Consider the following 22,005-nt stretch of genomic DNA (forward strand, 5'->3'; position numbering starts at 1 on the left):
ATTGTCAATTGAGTTGGAAACAATTAGCTACAAAGTTCATAATATTCTAAATTATGCAATAATTCCACAAGACAGAGTGACATGCAAATGTTGTTAAACAAATGAAAGATTTACTTAGGTATGAAAAAACCTGAGTATTTCAGAAGCTCACCTGAGATCATCATAATTACAGTGTTCTTCATATCAGGTTGCTCTGGAAAGCGGTGCTTGAGACTTGAGATTTTCTTCCTTAAAAAGATGGAATTAATTATCTTTAGTCTGTGTAAAGCACCAAATAAATGTAAGATGGTAGGGAGTTAGAGCTATTTTAAGATAAGATACTTAAAAAAAAATAATTAAATGAATCCATGCTTCAAACTGTCCTATTTGTCTGGATTTCTTGGCTTAGAACAAATGTACAGCAGAACTGTACAAATCAAATTCAGTTAGGAAACCTTGTGCATTCGTTTGATTGTTTCTGCCTTCAGCACTGTAAGGTACACTCTGACTTTGCCAGGTTCTGCAGAACGCTCTGTGCTGCTTCTGTTGATAGTTCCCTTCTGTAGTTCACTCATTATGACATTTTAAAGCTTCTAATGAAATAAATTAATGTGTAATTCCAGGTGAGTGATGCAGAAGAGTTTCAGAAAAAGTTTGGTTTGCGAAATGGAGTGTTTAAGTTTCTTGTGTTTCTTAATTAGTCTTTCAGTGCATAAGTGGTTTTTGGTCCTCTAGTCTTGAGAACAGCAGTATCACAGGACTTGACTACTCAGAAGCTATACTTTGTGAGACTAAATAAGCAGCCTCAAGTCATGTTGTAAATTAATAGAAGAGGTACAAATGTCAAGTCCACACACCTGAAAATGATCTGTAGTCTGTCTGCCTCAAACGGTCAAAGAAACTGATGCTTGGCAGTTTTCGCATTGAAGAAAGTTCTGAGGAAACATCTGTGGGTTTTATGACTGTTGCTGTGTAACACTGGTGAGAATATTATTCCATTTTACTTTCTACTCATGCAGCCACTGCCAGCTGTACTGAGTAATAAACATATGACAAATGTTGGATTCAATGCAAATATTTGTGTTTTTAAGATAAAATACAGGCTAGAGTAATTAATTGTAAGATCAAGGCAGCTTTATATAGAAATAGATATATTTATTTATATATGCATGCACACACACACAAAAAAACAAAACTAAAACTAAAACTCTGAGATTTCTTTAGTAGTCTGAACTGCTTGAAAGCTGATCAAATAGCCTGGGAAGAGTCTTGCAAACAGTCAAGAATGCTGTTTACTGCTTATGTAAATCGTGTTGCCTATCTAGGGGAAAAAAACCAAACCAAACCATGCCTCTTGAGATTTCATTATATAGCTAAAATTGTCCTGAACAGTGTTCTGACAAATGAGAATTGCTGTGCAGGGAAGACTTCATACATGTCAGCGTTAGCCTCTTGATAAATCTTTTAAGCACAAGTCACTCTCACTTATATATCATTCGTTTGCATCTGTCTTGAAACTTCTCTGCACTACTATTAAAACATGATCTGTCCTGTTGAACTAAGGTTAATCTACTAGCCCTGGGAGTTCATACCATTGCCCAGATATGAAGAAACCTATGCACTGCACAACATGTAGACAATGAAGTCAATGAGACAAAACTTCATTTTTTATCAGAAGGGTTATTGCATAAGTTCATTGCCTGCTCCCTCCCTCATGTGCAAAAAAGAAGTAAAACAAATGTCCCAACAGTCTGCAGTTCATAGGGCAGAAAACCAGAACCTGAGGAAATCTGTGGGTATAGGTGTGTGTAGGGAAGGGAGGGGAGAAAATATATGCAAATCTATCCACCCAGTTAACTGGAAAGCATTGAAAGTCGTGGTTATAGAATGGTAGGTGTTGTGTCACCTATTTTTTTGTGTACTGAGCTATGTACGTTCACAGTCAGTGCTACCAGTTCAGTGCCTGTGCACAAGCCAGTGCAGCCACTCTTTCGTGTGTCTCTCCTGGGCTATACTCATCTATTAGTTGGAGCTTTTTTTTGCAAAAAAAAAAGCTGTGTTTAACATCTCATTGCGTATTTTTTAACCCCTCCTTTGGTCCTGGGAATATTTTATTGCACTAACTTGAAATAGCTCTTCTGATATTAGTATATAAATTGTGCAAAGGATTTATTTTTGCTTACTGCAAGGACAGGCAGTGAACTCTTTTTTTGTTGTGTGTTTTTTTTTTTTTTTGTTATGCTATGTAATGATGAGGATCATATAAACCACTGTTACTGATATTCTCTTGATAGAGCAAATACAGAAAGGTTTCTTTGTGCCTGCTGACAGCCTTCTGTACTTTGGCAAGCTGTTCTCTCTCTCTCAAACTGAAATGGAACTGCCAGAAAAATGGATATATACAAGAGGCAGTTACAGGTTTGCAGAATGTGCTAAGAGTCATCTGGGAATATGTTTGTTGCTCTTTGTTTTTAATGTGTTTTCAAGGCTGTTTTTACTCTGTTGAATAAAATGTACATATGCATTATATGTACATGGCATTTAGTGTTTAAATATGATAATTATATGTCAGATCTTTTGCAGAATTTCTGAATCAAAACAGTTTAGTGAATATATAAAAGAAAATTATAAGTATGTTTTTTCAGTTGCCAATTCCTGCTGATGTCAAGGTCAAAAAATCCTCACAAATATTGTTTTTCCCCCAGATTTGATGTGAATTACAATTTCACCTGTTGGTATAACATGTCCTCTAGCTGCTTGCAGGGATATTTAGTTTTCAATATGTGATAAAGAAATACATGGAATTAAATACAGAAATTGTGTACATAGTCTTCAGAGCAGTTGCCCTCCCACCACCACTGAATTGGACTGAGCTTCTTAATTATTAAAAAAGTGCTGCCTGTACCAAGAGTTGTTAAATTAGTGTTCCCCAAATCAATCCTTTAACTGATGGAAAGAATTTATTACTTGGATCCAGCTTCTGAAACAAGCCTGAGAGGTTTAATCACATGTATTTCGAAATCAGTGGTGGTGTGACTGTATTGACCTCAAAATGGGGACAAGTTGCCTTGAGTTTCAGGATAGATGGAACCTAGCAGACATGCAGAGATGCCACTTGGTTCAAAGTCAAAATCCTAGAGCCAAAGTATATTAACTTCCATGAAAAAAATAGTGCTTGGTATTGCTTCATGGAAAACAGTCTTTCTGCAGAGGTGTATTCTTGTGGCATCTCAGAATGAGTCTGTCATGCTGAGACATCCTGGATCATTTCCCACTTACTGATACATGTCGGGGTTACCATGTGGAGCATATTTGTTAGTTCTTTGTTTAGATTACACTTAATGATGAGGTCCTTCATTTTAAGGTTTTAGCTATTGGTTACTGGAATATTTGCGGCAAATCCACGTGGTGAAGGAGAATAAATGCATTGATTTTGCTGTTATGTAGCAACCTTCATCTCTTTAAATGCTGAACTGATGTGGAAAAAGGACTTTGAATGTGAACTTCAGGACACAGCTTTATGTTGGTTACTTGAAAGCAGAAGGTTTTATTTGGAGGTTGTTTTTTCTGTTTTTTAACTGAGGGAGAAAAATGAGACAGTGTGGCAGCTATCACTGTCAAGAGGGCAAGTTTAAAATTGGTTATTTGTAATGCCATGATCAGCAGTTTTGCTTGTTCTGGATAAGTAGCTAATTTGATAGTAGGTAACGAATTGGCAAGTACAGATACATGCTGAGTATAATTGTAATGCCAAATTAATTATGGTAAGAAAAACTTGCATATGACTATAAAGCATACTGCATATTGATGCTGCTTAGAGAATTTTCCCTATAGAAAATAAATGAGCACAGCAGCTGGTATATCATACTGTAAATTAATTTAAGGTATAATTTGTGAAACACATTCAGATAATTGGTTCTTCTAAATTAGCATGTTTGCAAAGCATTAATTTTGCTATCCATGAGGGAAAAGTATGCAAAAATATGATAGTTTTGGTATATATTGAATCTTTATTTGTTTTATATCTCAGATTTTTTATAGAATTAAGGAGAAACTCATAGTATTTATAATAAAAGAAAGCAGATTCTTTAAAATAAAGGGCTATGTGTCAACTCTGATAACATCTATTATAATGCTGCTTTACTTTTTGTTGGTTCTGGCCATTTGTCAGGATTGTCTTGCTGTTTAAGATGTATGGGATGGATTTAGATATTTTATTAATTGACTAATAAGACTATGTAATGAGCAATCTTTGATTCTTTTAAAATTCATGTTATTTTCTTGAGGGTTTTCTTTTCATGTGCTGAAAAAGGGCATATATTTTAGAATAAGCATATTGATGTGCTGATGTGCTGTGAAGTGTTTGTGTGTGACTTCTGCAAACTGTCCCCACTGGACACATTTGATTAAATCACACTGACTTGACCTTTTGGCAGTTTCACACTGTGATTCACATGGCCACCTTAAAAATTGTTTTGAAACTTAACCTAGAAAATACTAAATCTTCTCTCATCCTAATTGCATTGATTAAAATGTTAGATTGTCAAAGAAGACACTTGCAAAAAATAGATACTGCCTTCTGAAACTATCAACTGATGCAATTATGTCCCTAAACAGAATGTGGAATTGTTATCTCCAAGGGAACACATAATTTCAAAACTAGTTTATGTAAAAAATAAGTGAGATCTGTATTTCTACCTGCTATTAGTACCTAATCTGATATTCTTCTGAATCTTTCTACTGAATGATGAGATACCTCTCCACAAGTAAAAATCTCTGCTCCCTTTTCTGCCTTTATTCTTCATACTTGGAATTTTGGTCATCTGGATCTGCTTTTCCCCCCCATGACACTGCTGCCCTTCTCCTAACCTTCTGGGTCTCCTAGATTTGATTTCCTGGGCTGGCCTCAGCAATTTGTTATCTCTAGTTACTATCTACCAGTCTGTTCATAATAGACCTAAATCAGCTCTAGTTAAGGCTTGAAATATATGTGGGAAATCTCAAAAAAAAAGAGACAAATTAGTGCCGAAGGTCAACATTCAAGAAAAACTAATCCCCAAAAACTGTTAAATAGGATCTCAGCACCTGGAAGTCAGGGCTCAACCTTTCACCATCATGGGTTTTTCATTCTGGCAGAGGGTTAGATGCCACCACTCCAAAGTGCAATGTACTGGATCACCTTCCATTTTCGCTTGTGCTAGACCCTTGAATATCCTCTCTGCTACGCTTACAAAGTTCCCAGGCAGCTGAGTTGATGATGGCAAGATCCCTGTCAGCATTGCTGTTTCACACATATCTGAACACAGTAGTCTATAATTCCACCTCAGAAAATCAGAAGAGTTGCAAAGAACTGGATGTCTGTCCTCTTGGGAAAACTAGGGCTGTAGGTTTACATTAGGAAGACTGGCTGTGAAAGAAAGAGTAATTCTGTTTCTGTTTATTTGTGTGACCGTGCTTTTTGGTTTTTTGGGTGGATTTTGGTGGGGTTTTTTTGGGGGGGGAAGTCGTTTTTGTTTGTTTGTTTTTTCCTCTCCTGTGTTTTCCCGTGCTGGTGAGGAAGACTTTCTACAATCTGCAGGCAAATGTAGGTTTATTTGGGTCCCACCTGAATTTTTTATTACTTGGTCACAGTCTGAGTTGTTCACTGGCATGTTACTCTGTTTACAGGCATCTCTGTACTCAGAGTGCCTGTGTGTATGCATAACATGTGCATGGAGTAATGCATGCATATACCTCTTATTCAAGTCTTTCACTGCAACCTTTGCATGCTGTGTGACATTTTAATTTGAAATTTCTGAAAATGAAATTTAGCTCTTGGGTGAGACCTCTGGCTAATGTGAAATAACTTGAATTTGGCATCAATTTGCCCAGGCTGCAGGTTTGGGCTACTCTTTTTCCTGAATGGTGGAATAAGTTGATAGAAAGAAGTTCCTATTTTAAATTACTGCTAGATTAACATGAAATCATTCAGCTATTAGACATTACAGTGAAATTGCAATGGTGGTCAAAGAACCGATATAGATTTAATTTCTTGCCTGATTTAGTTCAGCCCAATGCATTGCTGTCCTGTGTATCTGTGAGAAACAAACATTGGGCTAAATCCTGTCCCAGCTATAACTGGCCATACAGTTGGCTTGGCTGAAGTCCCTCAGGGAAGGTCTTATCTTAATGTGGGAAAAAACCTAAAGTCTTATGCAGTCAGTAGCAAGACACTGTAGCTAAAAAAGAAAAGGTAAGAAAAAGCCAATTTGGCAGCAGGGCTCAGATGTGATCTGATTGTATCAACAGAGAGCCTCTGATACTGGCTTCATTATACCTATACTTACTGTGGACACTTTCATTTAAAACCACCAGTGTGCATCAGATATTTCTCACAGCAAGGAACTGAGTCTGAGAGACAGCAACAACGAGTATCAGTTATAATCACATTAATACTCAGCTAAATGCAAATGAGTAACAACATCTAAAACATCCAGGACAAATTTTCTGCTTGGTCTTGTTGTTGATCCTCCAATAAGTTCAGTGGAGTCACATTAATTTGTGCAAAATGAAGTTCTTGTGCAGTTAGTATTATTTTTTGAATAGGTTTCCAAGTCACTGGAAAATAGAGTTTAGTGGCCAATGAAATGAGAAATAAAAATTTGTTCCTAATGGCACAAAAGGAAGCCATTCCTTTAGCTTGGAAAAGAAACAGACCTAACAAAGTTCTGTAGCTCAGCTCTGGGTTACAGTTGCCCACTATTTCAGTGGGTTATGTGGGATATGAACTTTTAAATATTTACAAACCCTACTGTCAGTAGGGTTTTCCAATCAAGGAATTGGAAGGGTTTGCAAATCAAAGTAAGTCTTTTGAGAAGACAGGAAGGGTCACCTCTCGTGTGATTTTCTCTGAGTTAAGACATTGATTCTTCCATGGATATCACTTGTGTCATCCATGGTTCTGGGTCAAACCATTGCAAGAGGCAAGAATTTACCATCACACAGGACTGACTGACAGAGCTTTTGTTGTCTTCAGGGGTAAGTCTGCAGTAAGTCCTGGTTTCTACTGTGCCTGAGGGCCAAACCTGAAGATGAAGTAATCAGGTTCAGAAATTTTCAAGATGATGGTTTGGGAAAAAAGAGGCTGAAGAAATTAGAGCCCACTTGTGAAAGGACAGAACCCAAAGGTTGGTTCTGGCCTTTGGGGCCAGCTTCCAGAATCGTCTGTAGGAATTAATTCTTTGAGTGAAAACTTTGCTCTCTTGATGTTGATGGCAACATTTCTGTGTATTTCAGTGGAACCAAGAATTCACTCTATATAGTCTGGTAAATCTTTAATATAAATGTCATAACATTATTGGTGTATTTTAGGACCTTCTTCACTTCATCTCACTGAAATAAAGAGAACATTTGTTCATAAATTAAATGCATTAAGCTGAAGTTTGGCACAAATACGCCACGTTTTTGCAGCAGAATGTCCTTCTTATCAGATTTAGAGTATTGCTCACTGCAGAGGTCTCTTTGCAACACTTATTTTAGCAAATACTCTATTTTTAGATCCTGTTTGTTTCAAAATCTAGGTCAGCTTGCTTGGCAAACTGGAAAGAAGGATATGCTGCATGACTAGAAGATGTAATTCAGAAAGACAATAAAGACTTGGCCTTTTTCATACTGGTGATATCAATTTTATTTCTGGATTGGAAACCTCTGAGAGGTTTTAGGATTTACATGTTATTAGTAGAAAGAAAATAATTTGGTGGTGATATGTCTTCATTGCAAATATTTCTTCATTAATTATGTAAATTCCCAACTTTCTTTTTTAACATCAGACAATATTGAAAAAGTATTTCAAGGGGAATTTCCTTCTATAAAAAAATAGATTTAGTAAAAAGGACACTTCAAAAAACCAGATTATCAAAGAAATTCATTACTGTTAATGCAGACGTCATCTGTGGAATAGAAAAAAACGTATTTCATATTAAAGAAATTTTAATCTTTCACTTTTTTGTACTTTTAGCGTATATATAGTGTGTAATAAAGAGAACAGTAAGAAAAGGGAAAACCTTTTTTGTAAAACTGGTAGCCAAGCTTTACCATAAGACTTTGAGTGCTCTGAAAGCTTTGCAGATCAGGAAGTTGGTTGGTCCAGCTGCTTTTGCCTAGTGGAAAGGTTCTTATTTGACTGCAGGATTTTTTTATTCTCAGTTGTGTTTTACTTTAATTTTTCTTTTCAAGTTTTTATGGATAAACAGATGATCATGGGGAAAAAAGGGTGTTTCTTTCTAAGTATTCTCTCTCCTCCTGCAGCTCTTCCCTACTTGAACTCAACACCCTCTCTGTAGCATAGCAGTCATTTGTAGACTGTGTCTTCAAATGAGACATAATCAGGAAGAGCAGATGAGCAGTGAAGAAGCATAGATCACATTTTCTTGCAAATATAGTACTAATAAACTGAGGGAACAGCCCTCCTGTTGAAAATAAACATGCTACTTAGTGGAATTAGCATCTAAATTAAACTTTTTTCTAATCTTTCCAGAAGGTTGTAATTTGTTTTTCATTTCTGCCCTGTTACATGCAATTTCATTTCATAAGTACTGTAGCTTAAGTAGCTGATGTGTCTTTTCTTTTTTCTTTTTTTTTTTTAAATACTATTAATCTTGACATATGAACCTACCACCATAGGATCATAAGGTAATTCACGTTGAAATGGACCTCAGGAGGTCCTTGTCCAACCTCCTGCTCAGACAGTGAGGAGATCAGATCAGATTACTCACGGATTTATTCAGTCTGGTCATGAAAGCCAAGTATGGAGACCACACGACCCCCCTGGACAACTTGTTCCACTGTTTGACTGTCCTTGAGATTTTTCCTCTCATTATATTAAGTCTGAAACACTCTTTGTAATGTTTCAATTTGTCTGTTTCATCTTCCCATCATGTACCACTGTGAAGAGCCTACTTTTGTGTTCTTCACAAGATCTTCAGAGGATGCTCTAAAGTCCCGTTTGAAGCCTTGTGCTCTCCAGGTTTAACAAGCCAGGTTCCTTTTGCCTCTCCTGATAGGGCAAATGTTCCAGCCCTGAACATCTTAGCTTGCCCTCCACTGAACTCGCTGCTGTTTATTGAAGTCTAGTGCTGGTGGACCCAAGAGTTAATCACTACCTACAGCTCCTAGTTTACAGCTCTTAGAAATAATTTTACACTCTTCTTTCAGCATTTTTAAGGTATGTAAATTCTGTAACTCAGAGTTCAACCACTCTAAGAACTAATACTGCAGGTGTTACTATATATAAAAGGGAATTTTCGTATTGGATTATCATTTTAGACATGTGAAAATCATAATTTTGCTGAGTTATAGTCCAAGCAGCAAGTCCAATTCTGATAGATAGGAAAAAGCCCTGCTGTGTTTTGTATCTATCAAGGTAATATAACTGGGACATGACAATTGCTGTGTCCGGGTGTGTCTTGAGAAGAAATGCAAAATATTTGCTTTCATGATTTCATCAAGAAAACTGGCCATATTCTGATTCAGAATTGATTTTTTTCAGTGCTGTTAAAGAGTTTCTCATACTGGTCCTTAGCAAGTCCAACTGAACTCAGTGGACTCGACTCAGACTTGAAATCTGCTATCCAGAAACTTATTTGCTAAACTGCCTGGAAAAGAAGTTGAACAGGAAAACAGGAAGGTTCCCTGTTTCTGTTTTTCTTCCTCCTCTTCCTGATCTGACTCTCCTACAGTTATGGCTGATCACCCTGAGAGCTGCTGGAGCTCTGGAAGTGTTCAGCAGAGCACAGTGAGGCTGTTCAAAGCATGCCAGGCTCTGGGCATTTCTTGCATTGTGCATCCTACTTTGCCAGCTTCCACTCCATGCAGTTTTTAAAGTCCTTTATGCACAAGGAACTACTTATGTTTTCATCTTTGTGCCTGGGATATTTTTTTGAAAGTGAATATCCAAAACTGATTAGAGCATGTTACAATAATGCTTAATTTCTCTTAGTGTGTTGGTCTGGAACTTTTTCAATCTGTTTCAAAAATATTAGAAATTAAACAGCAAGTTGAATTTCTACTTTGATTTTAAAAAGCCTTTAAAGAAATAGCAAGCTAGAAATCCCTATTAGTGTCTCAGGTGTTGTATTCCACCTTTGCTAATCAGACATACATGAAAGTCTTTCCAAATAGCCTTTGAAGACAGAACTGAAGCAACTGATGTATTCATTTCTCCTCCATGAAAATGACCTTTGCAGGGACTGAGACATTTCCATTAGTGGATATTTTTTAATATCTTCTTTAATTTTATTTATTTATTTATTATTTTTTATTTTTAAAGGCTAACTTTCCATGTACTTTGAAGTTCAAGTGGAAATCAAAACAAGTTTTCAGTATCTCCCTAAAATCTTTCAAAATCCTGGAGGCAAATAGTAGCTAATGATCTTGTTGTTTTCTTTTTTTTTTTTTTTTTAACTCTCCCCTGGTGAAGGCAGAGTGGAGTAATACCAGAGGAAGTCAGATTTTGCTCATTAAAATCTGAGTAATGAACATAATGAACAGACATAATTGCTTTAATTTGTAAGTGGTTTTCAGAATTGCCATGACGGGAAGTACAGTGTCACTAGCAAACTTTGTGTTTTTAACTTTTACAGTATGGAATCAATGTTCTTCTGTTCCCATTGGCCTCTGGCAGAGTTCCTGAGAAAAGGCTTACTGAGTGTACCAGTAACCAGCATGGAACCATTTCTGGTGTCACCCCATCCTGAGAGGTGTATGTGTCTATGTAACTAAGTAATTTCAGTGTATTTCACTATTTCATCATGGAAAATCAGTTTTGCAAAGAGTTCAAGAATGTATGGCATGCTCAAGGCCATAAATAATCTATATAAGTGTCATTTGGTGAAATATGTTAATGTAAGAGAAGATCAAAAATGCTCATCACCTTTTCCAGTAAAACAAGCCTCTTTTCTTCATCTGACAGGAGGGGAAAAACAGGTGTGGAAAGATTCAGAAGAAGGTTTTCAAGTTGGAAAGGAGTTTGCTTATAAGTTGGTGGGATTTTTTTTTTTCATGAAAATTACATAAGCATTTAAGAAAACCACTTCTTTATTAACATCATCCGCATTGTATTGATAGAACTGGAAGCAAACAGTAAAGTTTCACATATATACTTTGTCAGCTGCCCTTTCTTGTTGCCCAGCCATTAACTGACTGAATACCAGAGGACTGCTGCTGACTCCCACCTGAGCTGTCAGCTGTCAGCCACAGCTCAGGCGTATGAGCAAAACCTTCCCTTTAACTTTAAGAAGTGAACTTTGGAATGCAGTGTTCAGTATTGTAGAAATGCCATCCTTTTATTAAAAAAAAAGTTTCAGTGATACTAGACAAGATATAATTCTATTCGTCTACCACAAGTCAGTCAGACTTTTCCACAGTTGAAGGACAGGTTGTGATGTTGGAGGATGTGCCCCTCAGATATGCTGCCAGCAGAATATTGACTTTTAGACAATTTTTCCTTGCTGCGTTCAGAGGAAAGTTTGATCAATGTATTGCAAGAAAGATGGCTTAAAATATTCATTTGCTTCAGATCAAGAGAGATGACTGTTTAAAAAATGGTGCTGCTTCATACGGCTTCCTGAACATTATTTTCCACCCATAAACCTGTCATTCCTTTTAAGTGATAATGCCTATTTGTTCAAGAGCCAAGATCATAATTTGGTTAGGAAGTTATATTTGGGTGTTTTGGTTTTGCTATAGAAAGTTAATGGGATTTATGCAAAAATTTCTTGATTGCTTGAATGAATATTCTCACAAGGATATAAACTTTGATCTTAATCTTCGTGTTTAGATTTGTAATGCCCTTGGCAATATACATTTACATACATTTTTCATTCATTGCTTTATAATTGGAAGTTTCATTGAGCATTCCATGAGTCTGCAATGTGTTCTTCTCGGGTGCACCTTGCAAAGTTTACTTTCTCAATCCAATAGTTACTCAAAGGTTACCAAGTCCTACCTGCAGCAAAGCAAAAGTGGAGTTATGAATATATGCCTTATTTTATTTTTATGAATAAATCAGCTATAGGAACAGAATTAATTGCTTTTAGGCTGCTAGTTGCATGATCTTACTGCAGTTTAGTTACTGTGCTCCTAGGTCCTGTGTGTGACTTCTGGAACTCCAGTGGTGACAGAGGTAGCTGAAAGCTGATCATGTGTGAGAATCCTGTAGAGCATAATGAAGGAAACAAATAATTTAGCAGAAGTACACTGCTCATGCCAGTGTTGAAATGATGTGTCTCCATCCCTCTCTTGTTTAGCTTTTTATCAACATATAAATAGTAGATTATATTTTATGCAAATAAATTCTTGCACAGCATTGAGTCGCAAGTGGTTTTTAACTTCCTCTCTTATTACCTGGCAAAATTATTCCTTGATTTTATGAGGTTAGATGAGTACAGAATAAGCTTAACTTGAGGGTTTTTTTCCCCTTCATTTGAAAACAACAAATTTTGAATGGAATTTTTGCATTTTTAGATCTTTTTCTGGCAAAATGTTCTTTCCTGCCAAGTACACTTTCGAATGTAAGTTTTAAAATAATTTTATAGCAGTTGTTGAGCAAATCTAGTGTTGAGGGGGATTTAGGTCTTTTCCTTCTTGAATAACTCACCTTGTAGCAATTAAAAATGAAAATGTAGGGTTTAAACTTCCACCCATATTTGCTCACAAGCCTATTTGGAGCTTCTGGAGTCATGAACTGTGCACTTCATCTCAGAAAGGAAAAGTCCTGCTGAACTCAGCCTCTTATTAAACTTTACACTTTTATCATGAAAACTCTGTAGGTTGTGAACTGCACTCAGAATAGCATATTTGATGCCCTCTTGGGCATCAATAAGAATCTTATTTTGGCAAAATATTATACACTTTGTGGCCTTATATGTCATGATCCCTAGCTTTACACCTTTTATTTTTTTTTAAATACAGTGTCATTTTCTGCCTTTGGTTCATTTTGGATGTACAATGAAAAGAGATAAATTCTGACTTTTTATTGTGGACTGTCTTAGACATCCTGCATTTCTGTGCAAAACTAACAGCATCTTTTTAAGCCTGCCCTGTAAGAAGCTGAAGGCACTCGTGTTGTTTTTGTCAGACAAGTCAGAAAAGAAGTGATCTATGGAAAGACCTTTAGAGAGAAATCTCAGTGCAGCTATTTTAGGATGTATTTAAGATGTGTTTACACTTGACATTTGTTCCACTGGTATTCTAGGGAGAATTCAGTGTCTGTTTCCTTCTCTCCTAAAGGAACTGTCTCTAAAGAGTTTACCAGCCCCACTTCTTTTGTTAACGAACTGATTTACTGTCTCTTGATTTTTTTGCAGAGCTTTTGACAGTAGCCATTGAAGTGTAAATACATTTTAAATCTATCTCCACTTCCAGTGAAGTGGAGTGCAGAGGTTGCAATGTTAAGCATCAAAATGTGTTCTCTTGTAGCCTGAGCTAGTAGAGTGCAGGGCTGTGTGCTTACTCTTCTCCTCACTTTCTTCAATGTCTCTGCCTCATGGTAGATAGGTTTTATACCTACATAGTACCTTTTATTTTCTGTTGATATCATGCAGGATGTGCTTATGCTTTATCTTGGCTGGCATGACACCCAGCATTACAGGAACCTGCTCGATTACTATCAGGAGAGATAAGTCTTTCTCCTGTTCATCGTGGCCTCAGAACTGACGTAGAAGGGTTTAGGACTCCAAGGGGCTAAGGCACAGCCTGTATGAGTGTAAGGAGTGTTTGAGGATGCATGACTTTCTGGAATGCTGATGAACTAGTGTGTAGAGCAAAAGGTATTCAATGTGACAGAGCATCTTTTGTGTACTGTCTATATAGAACAATCCCTGGAACAAACTATCCCTGGATGAACTACAGCACAGAAAGGAAACTGGTTCATCCAGCCTAAAAATAGGGTCTAAGCACAGTCTAATATACATAAAATGTGCATGATCAGAGTGGATCAGGGCATGGAATGAACTGAAGAAAGTAGTTGTGACAGGGTTGTTGTACCTTTTATCTTCAAGGACATAAAGTGTCTGAGTCTCCATCAACAGATAAGAGGAGTTTTTTATTCGTCTCAGTGGCTTAAATTTTTTATCTTATTTCGAAGTTTGCTGTAATTTACTTGGATTATCTCTGTGACTTTTTTTTGCTTCTTGTCCAATTCATTAACAGGGTAGACTGTGTGTCATTCTCCTGTATCTGTTTACATGCCTGTATTATGTACAGTATGCACCAGTGGCTGACTGGCTGGAAAGAGACTTGTCAGAAAAGTTCCTGAAGGGTCTAGATGAGCACCAGGTTGATCATGAGCCAGCAACGTGTCCTTGTGGCAATAACAGCCAACAACCTGCTGGGCTGTTGGAAAGAGCATTGTCAGAAGGTTAAAAGAGGTGATCCCTATCCTTCTACTCAGCACTGCTGAGACACATCTGGAATGATGGGTCCAGTTCTGGGTTTCCCAGTCTAAGAGACACAGATGTATTGAAGCAAGCCTAGTGAAGGGCCGTGAGGGTGAGTAAGTTCATCTCTCATACAAGGAGAAGCTGAGAAAATTGGGCTTGTTTGATCTGGAGAATAGAAGCTTTGTGAGGAGTGTCTTGTCAATGTGTATAACTGTCTGAAGACAGGGTGTAAAAATGATGGAGCCAAACCATTCTTAGGAGTATCTGAAGACAGGACAAGAAGCAGCAGGCCAAAACTGAAATACAAGAAATCCCATTTAAGCATAAGAAAACCACTGGAAAGTCCCAGTTTGTTGGACAAACATTATAGAAAAAATTAATTTTTGATACTGAGAACCAAAGGAGAGTTTTCAAATGTCAAAGCTGACTGAATACCACTAAACAGCTTTTTGTACATAAATTAGTATTAGTTATGGAGTGCAGACACACAACAGCCAGTTTCTTCTGGAGAAATTTGGCAGTGGAGAGTACACAGAAAGAGGATATTTGGATCATCTCTTTCCTGCTTATGTTATTTGACAAGTACCCTGGAAAGGAGTGGTCAGATTCTATTCACAATAACACTGTAAATGCAGGAGAGGAACTTCTCCTGATCTCCTCTGTGTATCTCAGCACAGACCTAGGGACTGGAAGCTGATAGAGCTTTAATCCTTTCACTAAAACAGGAAAGTGGAGGCTTCACACTGGACAGTGCAGTACCTCTTTATATACAGTCCACCCTGCAAAATATCACTTTCAAATCCTTAAGGGGTAGGGACTTTCTGTATGGGTGCACAGTGTTCCTGGTAACTCAGGGAGATTCCACATAAGGTACAAGGCAAGGATTTCACCTTTCCTCACACCACAGGTATATTTTCAAAAATTTCTGGTATGAACTCTCCTGAAAAATTGTCTCTGTTAACAGTTCTAACTTTTGCATAAATTTCCATAAGAGTTGCAGGAGATAAAAGAAAAATTCTGCCTAGCTTCCCCCACCCCCCAAACACCACATCCCTCTTCTGACAAACTAAGCTGGAGTAATGAGACGCACAGAGCAGAGTTTGGTCAATTATATGCTCTTTTTCATAAATAAAAAGGTGAAATGCACAGAGAACTGGAACTATTCAGTGGGCTAAACATGCAGTGGAGTGATGTAGATGACTAAGTGCAAGAAGGTTAAGCTTTCCAAGCACTCCTGAAGATCAATTTGTCAGGCACCTGCTGTTTGCTTTCTATTTTATGGAACTAGGTCAGAAAGAAACTAATGGACATCTCACATGCTTGACATTTATTATTTTTAGTCATTTTTTGTTCCTTTTATTGATGGCTTTTACACACTGATCGTGTTGAAAGCTGCCCTGAAGATATTTGCATTTGAATCAAAGTCTGGCTATTCAGGGAGAAAGACAGGTCACATAAAAGTCAAGATGTCCCCTCACAATGAGACAGTTCCCTCTCCGAAATAAACCAATAACCCGTTCACTTGACACATTAAAATGACAGATAAAATGCCTGAGGCATAGTCTTATTATGTGAGTTCAACACAGTGAAGACATAAATGGCTTTACTTTATACCTACATTTGCCCTCAGGATACTTTGGTTTTCTTAAACTATGAAGGTTGAAGTGATGATATTTATGTATCATTAGTTTTAAAGTAAAGGTGAGAACTCAAGGAAAGGTCCTCAGGCACCCTGTGTTAGGGTGTCGGTGACACTGGGTAACTGGTACTCTTCAGAAATCTACAGATTGACTGAACACACATGGTAGATGAGCAAACCCAGAGAGGGGAAAAAAGGACTACAAAACAGACCTTCATGAGTAAACACACTAGGTACCATGCAGGGCAAAACAGAATTGATGTGAAACTGGAAAATCATGTATTTACTGAGAATTGCACAACCTCCTTGTTTTTGCCAGGAATCTGTTTTGTGGCCCTTCTCTGCAATAAATGGGAGGTAGGTAGAAAACTTAAGTGGTGGTGTGCCAAAGACTAGTGAATCTCTCTCTTGATGAGAACTCCTGAATTCCATTCAAGCTGAAGTTTTTTAACTTATATAAGTAGACAATTAGGCTTTTTATATTTAGCTCATTCTCAAGGAGTACCTCTGGGAGGTAGCAATATAATTTCTTCCATGTCATTTCTTCTGCACTAGCATGTGATAATCCTTATTTGGTATGGATGAAACTAATTGTACAATTTACCCATCGTTCAGCAGACTGAAGACTGAGGAAAAGCATTTGAGAATTCCCCCTGAAAATACATAAAGAGAGAAATTCAGCACATCTAAACCCGAGCTTTTTTTTTCAGATATCTATATTGCATTCGTAAGAGAAGTGCTGTGAAATACTTAAAGAATGTATTAAAGTCTAAATAAACAGTGTTTAGGTAGATAAATTTGCTGGTTTTAAGGACATTCACTTTGTCCATGAATGGAATTTCTCTGTGTGTTTTATTACATCCAAATCTGGAATTAAAGGGCACCGTGAACAGAAGTTTTACAGTGTCACTCTGAAGCAATCTCAGCTGGGGCCGGATGAATGCAGCCTTCCCGACTGATCTCTGTCCTGCAGGCTCTATTTCAGTTTTAGCAGGACAGTGTACTTCATAGGGAGTCTATCTAGTGTTCTTTCTGCTTTTATTTTAATGTCAGGGGGAAAAAGTCAATGCATCAGGAGCTCTTTGAACTAATTTTGGTAGTTTGAAGGAATTATTTTCTTTTTCTATGTCAAGCACATTAGCATTTCCAATTATGCTCCTTGTCCGTGGGGACAAATAACCACTTTTTACATAAAATTTGCTGCTTGCTGTTGCAGAAGAGGCTTGTACATTTTTCCCTACCATGGGGATTCTTTTTTCTGTGCCATTTCTGCCAGAACTGACTAGAAATCAAGCTAGAACTTAATTTTGCTGTGCATCAGCTCCATTATGGGTGCAGACCTATCTCATTATTAACCCTTGTATTTCTCTAAATAGCTAATAATCATATTTTTTTTAAAAAGCAGTCCATGATTTTAAATGGGAAATATGTAGGTTTCTGATACATAATAGATAATTGTTGTAATAATTAACCGAGTGCACACATATCCCATGAGTTATTAAGTAATCCCAGTAAACAATGCTTATTCTACACAGCTCTAAGTCATGAAAACTTGATAAATAATTAAAGATCAGTCTTGACTACCTGAGCACATGGCAATATATTTTATTTTCAATTTCTTCACCCTAGATCGTGGCTATTGCATAATGTTAGCAAAGGGCATAACCAGAATTATAGATACCTTTGGGCAATAATAACAGTGCTGCCATAAACTTTGTATAAATTGCCCTTCGAGGGAAAATATTACCTTTGTCACGTGTGGAAAACAAGGTGTTTGTTCATTTATAGTCAGTACAAAACCGCTAAAAAAGGCAGTTAAGGTTTACAGAAAATAAAGTGTGAAGATGAGAATAGCTTTGTTGAAAAGAGTCTTTCAAAGCCGAAAAGAGACTTTCAAAGCCAAAAAGAGTGATGGTTGAGGAATAAGGGTGATTTGAAAATATCTGAATTCTCCTGGAGTGCCTTGGCTTGCATATGTTTACTCCCAGCTTGAAGGTGGCATCTTCTTCAACCAGCAACAGAAGTCACATTTATTGCCCTCCTGTGCCCAGATGGTTATGTGTCCTTGGCTGGCTTTGACCCTGTCAAAATGGATCAGGGGAATTTATTTTGAAAAAGTAGACCAGGTGAGATACTCACCATTATGGTTTCTTCTGGCCTATCTCATTATTTAAGCTTTATGGAAAGGCAGTGTTCTAGCTGTAATATAACAATAATTGACCGTATTTGAGATATTATGTAGCACACACTTATGTACTGCTTTAACAAAGGTACTACTTTGTAGATTTACAGAGGGGACTAGAATAGAGAGATGATAACAAGACAGAAGTTATGTGTTCTGTCTGGACAGTGTGTCAAAGCTTGCCACATAAACCTTTGGTTAAAACAGGCACTGGAGCTCCTTTCCCTGTGCTACAGAGGGCAAACAGTTTGCAGACATTAACTGAAGAGGCAGGCTGCTGTTTATGGTTTCTTGCTTTGCACCTGAGCAGGTCTAAGCATCTCCTGGGAATTATTTCAGCAGCCCAAAGCTGCTGCTCCTGAAAAGTGAGATCTGATGAGCTCTTCAGGGGGCAAATGAAGTGAAAATCATTCTGATCCTTTCATGGGCTACTTGTGGAAGGTCCTACTCATTTCTCAGGGTATCAAGTTTTGTGTGTAGACTGTGATCCAGTTTTCCAGTGCTTTTTCTGGCATCATTCTCAGAGACCCTACAACCATGTAGCGTCCAGCCAGACCCACTGGAGCAGTAGGTCTAACTGGAGTGTACAGTAGAGGCTGCAGCTGGAGATGTTGCTTTTCAGTAGTAGCTTGAATGGACTTACAGTGTTAAAGCTGTGTACCACCACACTTGCTGATGTGCTGGTTTATATCACAGAGGAGCTGTGTTGCTGCTGAAACTGGGTTGGTGCTCATCAGTTCGTGACTCTGTTCCCAGCATGACTTTAGTGGCTGTTTGTAGACGTGGCACTCTCAGAATGAGCAGCTGTGGGTAATATCATAACCTTGCTTGGTGTGGGAATGGAAGGTACAGGTTCATAAATAACTAGAGTGTGCTCAGTTTCTTCAGTGGACAGGGAAGTACTTGCTGGGAAAGAATTGCCCAGAGAGTTTTAAGAGTATTGTCCTTCTGGGCTGAAAGCAAGACTTTGTCTTTGAATGAGGTCTAATTGGTAATTCAGTCTTTCAGAAAGTAGCTTAATGAGTACCTCGTGTCCACCCAAGAAGATAGGAAGGCATCATAATCAATTCAGGTCTATCTCTAAGTTGCTATAAGCATTTATTTTCTGCTAGGAAGAAAAAAATGGAACAAACAGCAATAAAAAGTCACTGAAAACTGGCAAGCTATATGCATGTTATGATACTTGAAGAAAGAGATTTCTTCATAATTTTTTAAGAAAAACTGTATTGTTTCCTACAATGTGTGATAATACCTTCTTTTGTTATGGAAGGAATACTGTTACATTAATGCATTCTGAATAATGGTCTTAATATTAAGATATACTTTCATTTTGTATGTGTGCTTAAATATTTTTGAAGTTCCTTTTTCTCTGTTAAATCATATTTTATTCTTATTAAGAGACTGATTCTGTGGAGACCTGTGTTCCTGCAGTTGCAATAGTGATGCCTTCACCACATTAGTAACATCTCTCTGCACCTGGCAGGATCAGGTCCTTCACTTTTGAAATCTTTTTTTTTTTTGGTTTCCTGTATTAGACTTCAAGAGTACCTTAGAAGTTTAGAAAGTCTTTGGCTGATTCTGTTTAGGACTTGGGGATAAGTGTCTGTACGAAATCAGAAGGAAAACAAGAGAAATGAAGCCCTGGAAATTGGAGATGCCTTCTCTTAAAATCCAATTATCTGCTGGGAAACAAGAAACAAGAGGAGAATAATTGAATGGGACAGTACAGAAAAATCTATCTTTCTAGTGCATTGAGCAGGGCGTGTTTCAGCTGTCTGGCTGTTACCTGAGCATCATTATTTATCTGTTGGCAGCTTGCTTCTGACATTATCACTAAATGGGTACCACAGTCTGTTGTCCATCATCAACAATAATTTGAAGATGTGGCATGTCCTACTTGGTCTCTTTTATTTCAAGAGCACATCAAACCAAACAACTATACATTGTCTTGTATAATAACTCAGCTCCCAGAAATTAAACACGTATTTGCAAAACCTGCTTAATTTTTCAGGTTTTTTGCCTCAGAAAAAAATACCTCTCAAATGGAATAGCTTATAAATGTCAATTTTACTTTTGATAGTAAGGTCCTGGGTGAAAAGAAAAGAGCACCTCAGTGCTAGCCTGCCTTTTTGAAGGGTGTTTTGAGGAAGAAGGAGTTCAGAGTCTTAGGGTCTTAGTGAATGGCCCACTGAAAGAAAGTGGCAGGGAAATGAGGAACTCACCTGGTGGGTCAGCAGCACTCAGCGCACAAGAGGTTATGTACTAGTCGTAGTCAAGCTTTGGTCTTGTTACCTCTCTATAAAGTTGTTTCTGGTGATGGGATTTTTTTATTTTTTTTTTTTAATTTTTTTAGGTCTCATCATGTTTTTTAAAGAGCTACCAGACACATTTGCTATGTTTTAGACCATCAGCAGAGGTTTAGTGTGTGTTAAATGGTAGCAAAATGGGAGCAGCATGGAAAGATGAGTAAAAGTCTCTTCAGAAGCTGAAAGAATAAGAAACAGCAGAATTTACAAGGCCAGCCTTTAATAAAATGGATTACAGGTTTTTTGTTCCTGAGATAAAGCACACTGAATCCATTAGTGCAGCTGCCAGGGCTCTCAAAGCAGCAGCATAGCCATGTTGTTATGGTGTTGAGTTTGGCTCATCAGCCCTGCTGATGGAGTCATGTATGCTGAGATACCTCCACCGTGCTGATGGGGCTGAGTACAAACATATTCTCAATGTTCCAGATGGTCTATTAGCCCAGTAACATTCGCTGGAGCCCTGAGCCTAGTAAGGGACAAGAGCAGGAGGGTCAGAAGTGTTTTTTAACTGATGTGCAGAGGGGTATCAACCCATGAAGAAGCACTAATAATGCTGCTGAGCCTGAGCTACTTGGTCTGTTCAGCATGTGGTTAGTGCAGGCTCAGGAGGCTGTCCAGGTTGCTGTACCAGCTCTGACTCTCTGTCTGTTAAGGGTGTGAGAAGGCGTTACAAGGTCGGGCCACATGTCCCTCTAGCCTGAGTCCTGCCTCCTACAGCAGCTCTCCCAGCTAGACCTTGGGAGGAGCAGAACAGGGTCTGTATTTGGGGACTCATAGCTAGGGAACTCTTTCAACTGAACCTGCAGAGGAGATGGAGTGGTCTGTATCTGCTGTAGTCCTAATGTGGATAGCTTATGCACAGAGAAAAGCAGAATTTGAGGCCAGACTAGCTGCTACTTCTGCTCCTAATCTCCTTAGGGAGCAAAACAACTGTAAGCTTCCCTTGTCTTGACCATTACCCAGTTCCTTGGATATTGCAGGTACATGGGTATTTCTGAAATGAGTTTTCTATATTTGGCAAAGTTTTCATCAAAATATATTGCACAGAACTTCATTATGGAAGACTCAGAACAGCCACTTGTTTATGTAGACACTAAAATGTGACATTTAAATGTGAAGCAAAATATCGCTGCATAGTATGGTTGGCACTGCTGACTTTTTAATAGGACAATATATAAAGTTGTTGCTGTTGTCTCATTGCTGATTACTGGAAAAAGGAGGGATGGGAATTGTCAGGATTTTCAGGAAAGTTGTTATTTTCATTGACTTGTTGTGCAGGTTCTCCAGATGCATGTACCTCTCTAATCCAAATGTAAATGAGACTAGGAAAGATAGGATACTGGCAGTATTGGGGGGAGGGACTGTAATCAGGTGGGTGTATTTTTTACCTGTTATGTGACGTTTCAGCAAAAAAGAAAATCTACAGATGGAAAATAAATCGGTAGTTGGTCAGTTGACCAAAAGGCTGGTAAGAAATCTTCA

This window comes from Pipra filicauda, unplaced genomic scaffold, assembly GCF_003945595.2.
Source record: "Pipra filicauda isolate LSUMZ 115617 unplaced genomic scaffold, ASM394559v2 scaffold387_size670060_pilon, whole genome shotgun sequence".
Classification (NCBI taxonomy): Eukaryota; Metazoa; Chordata; class Aves; order Passeriformes; family Pipridae; genus Pipra; species Pipra filicauda.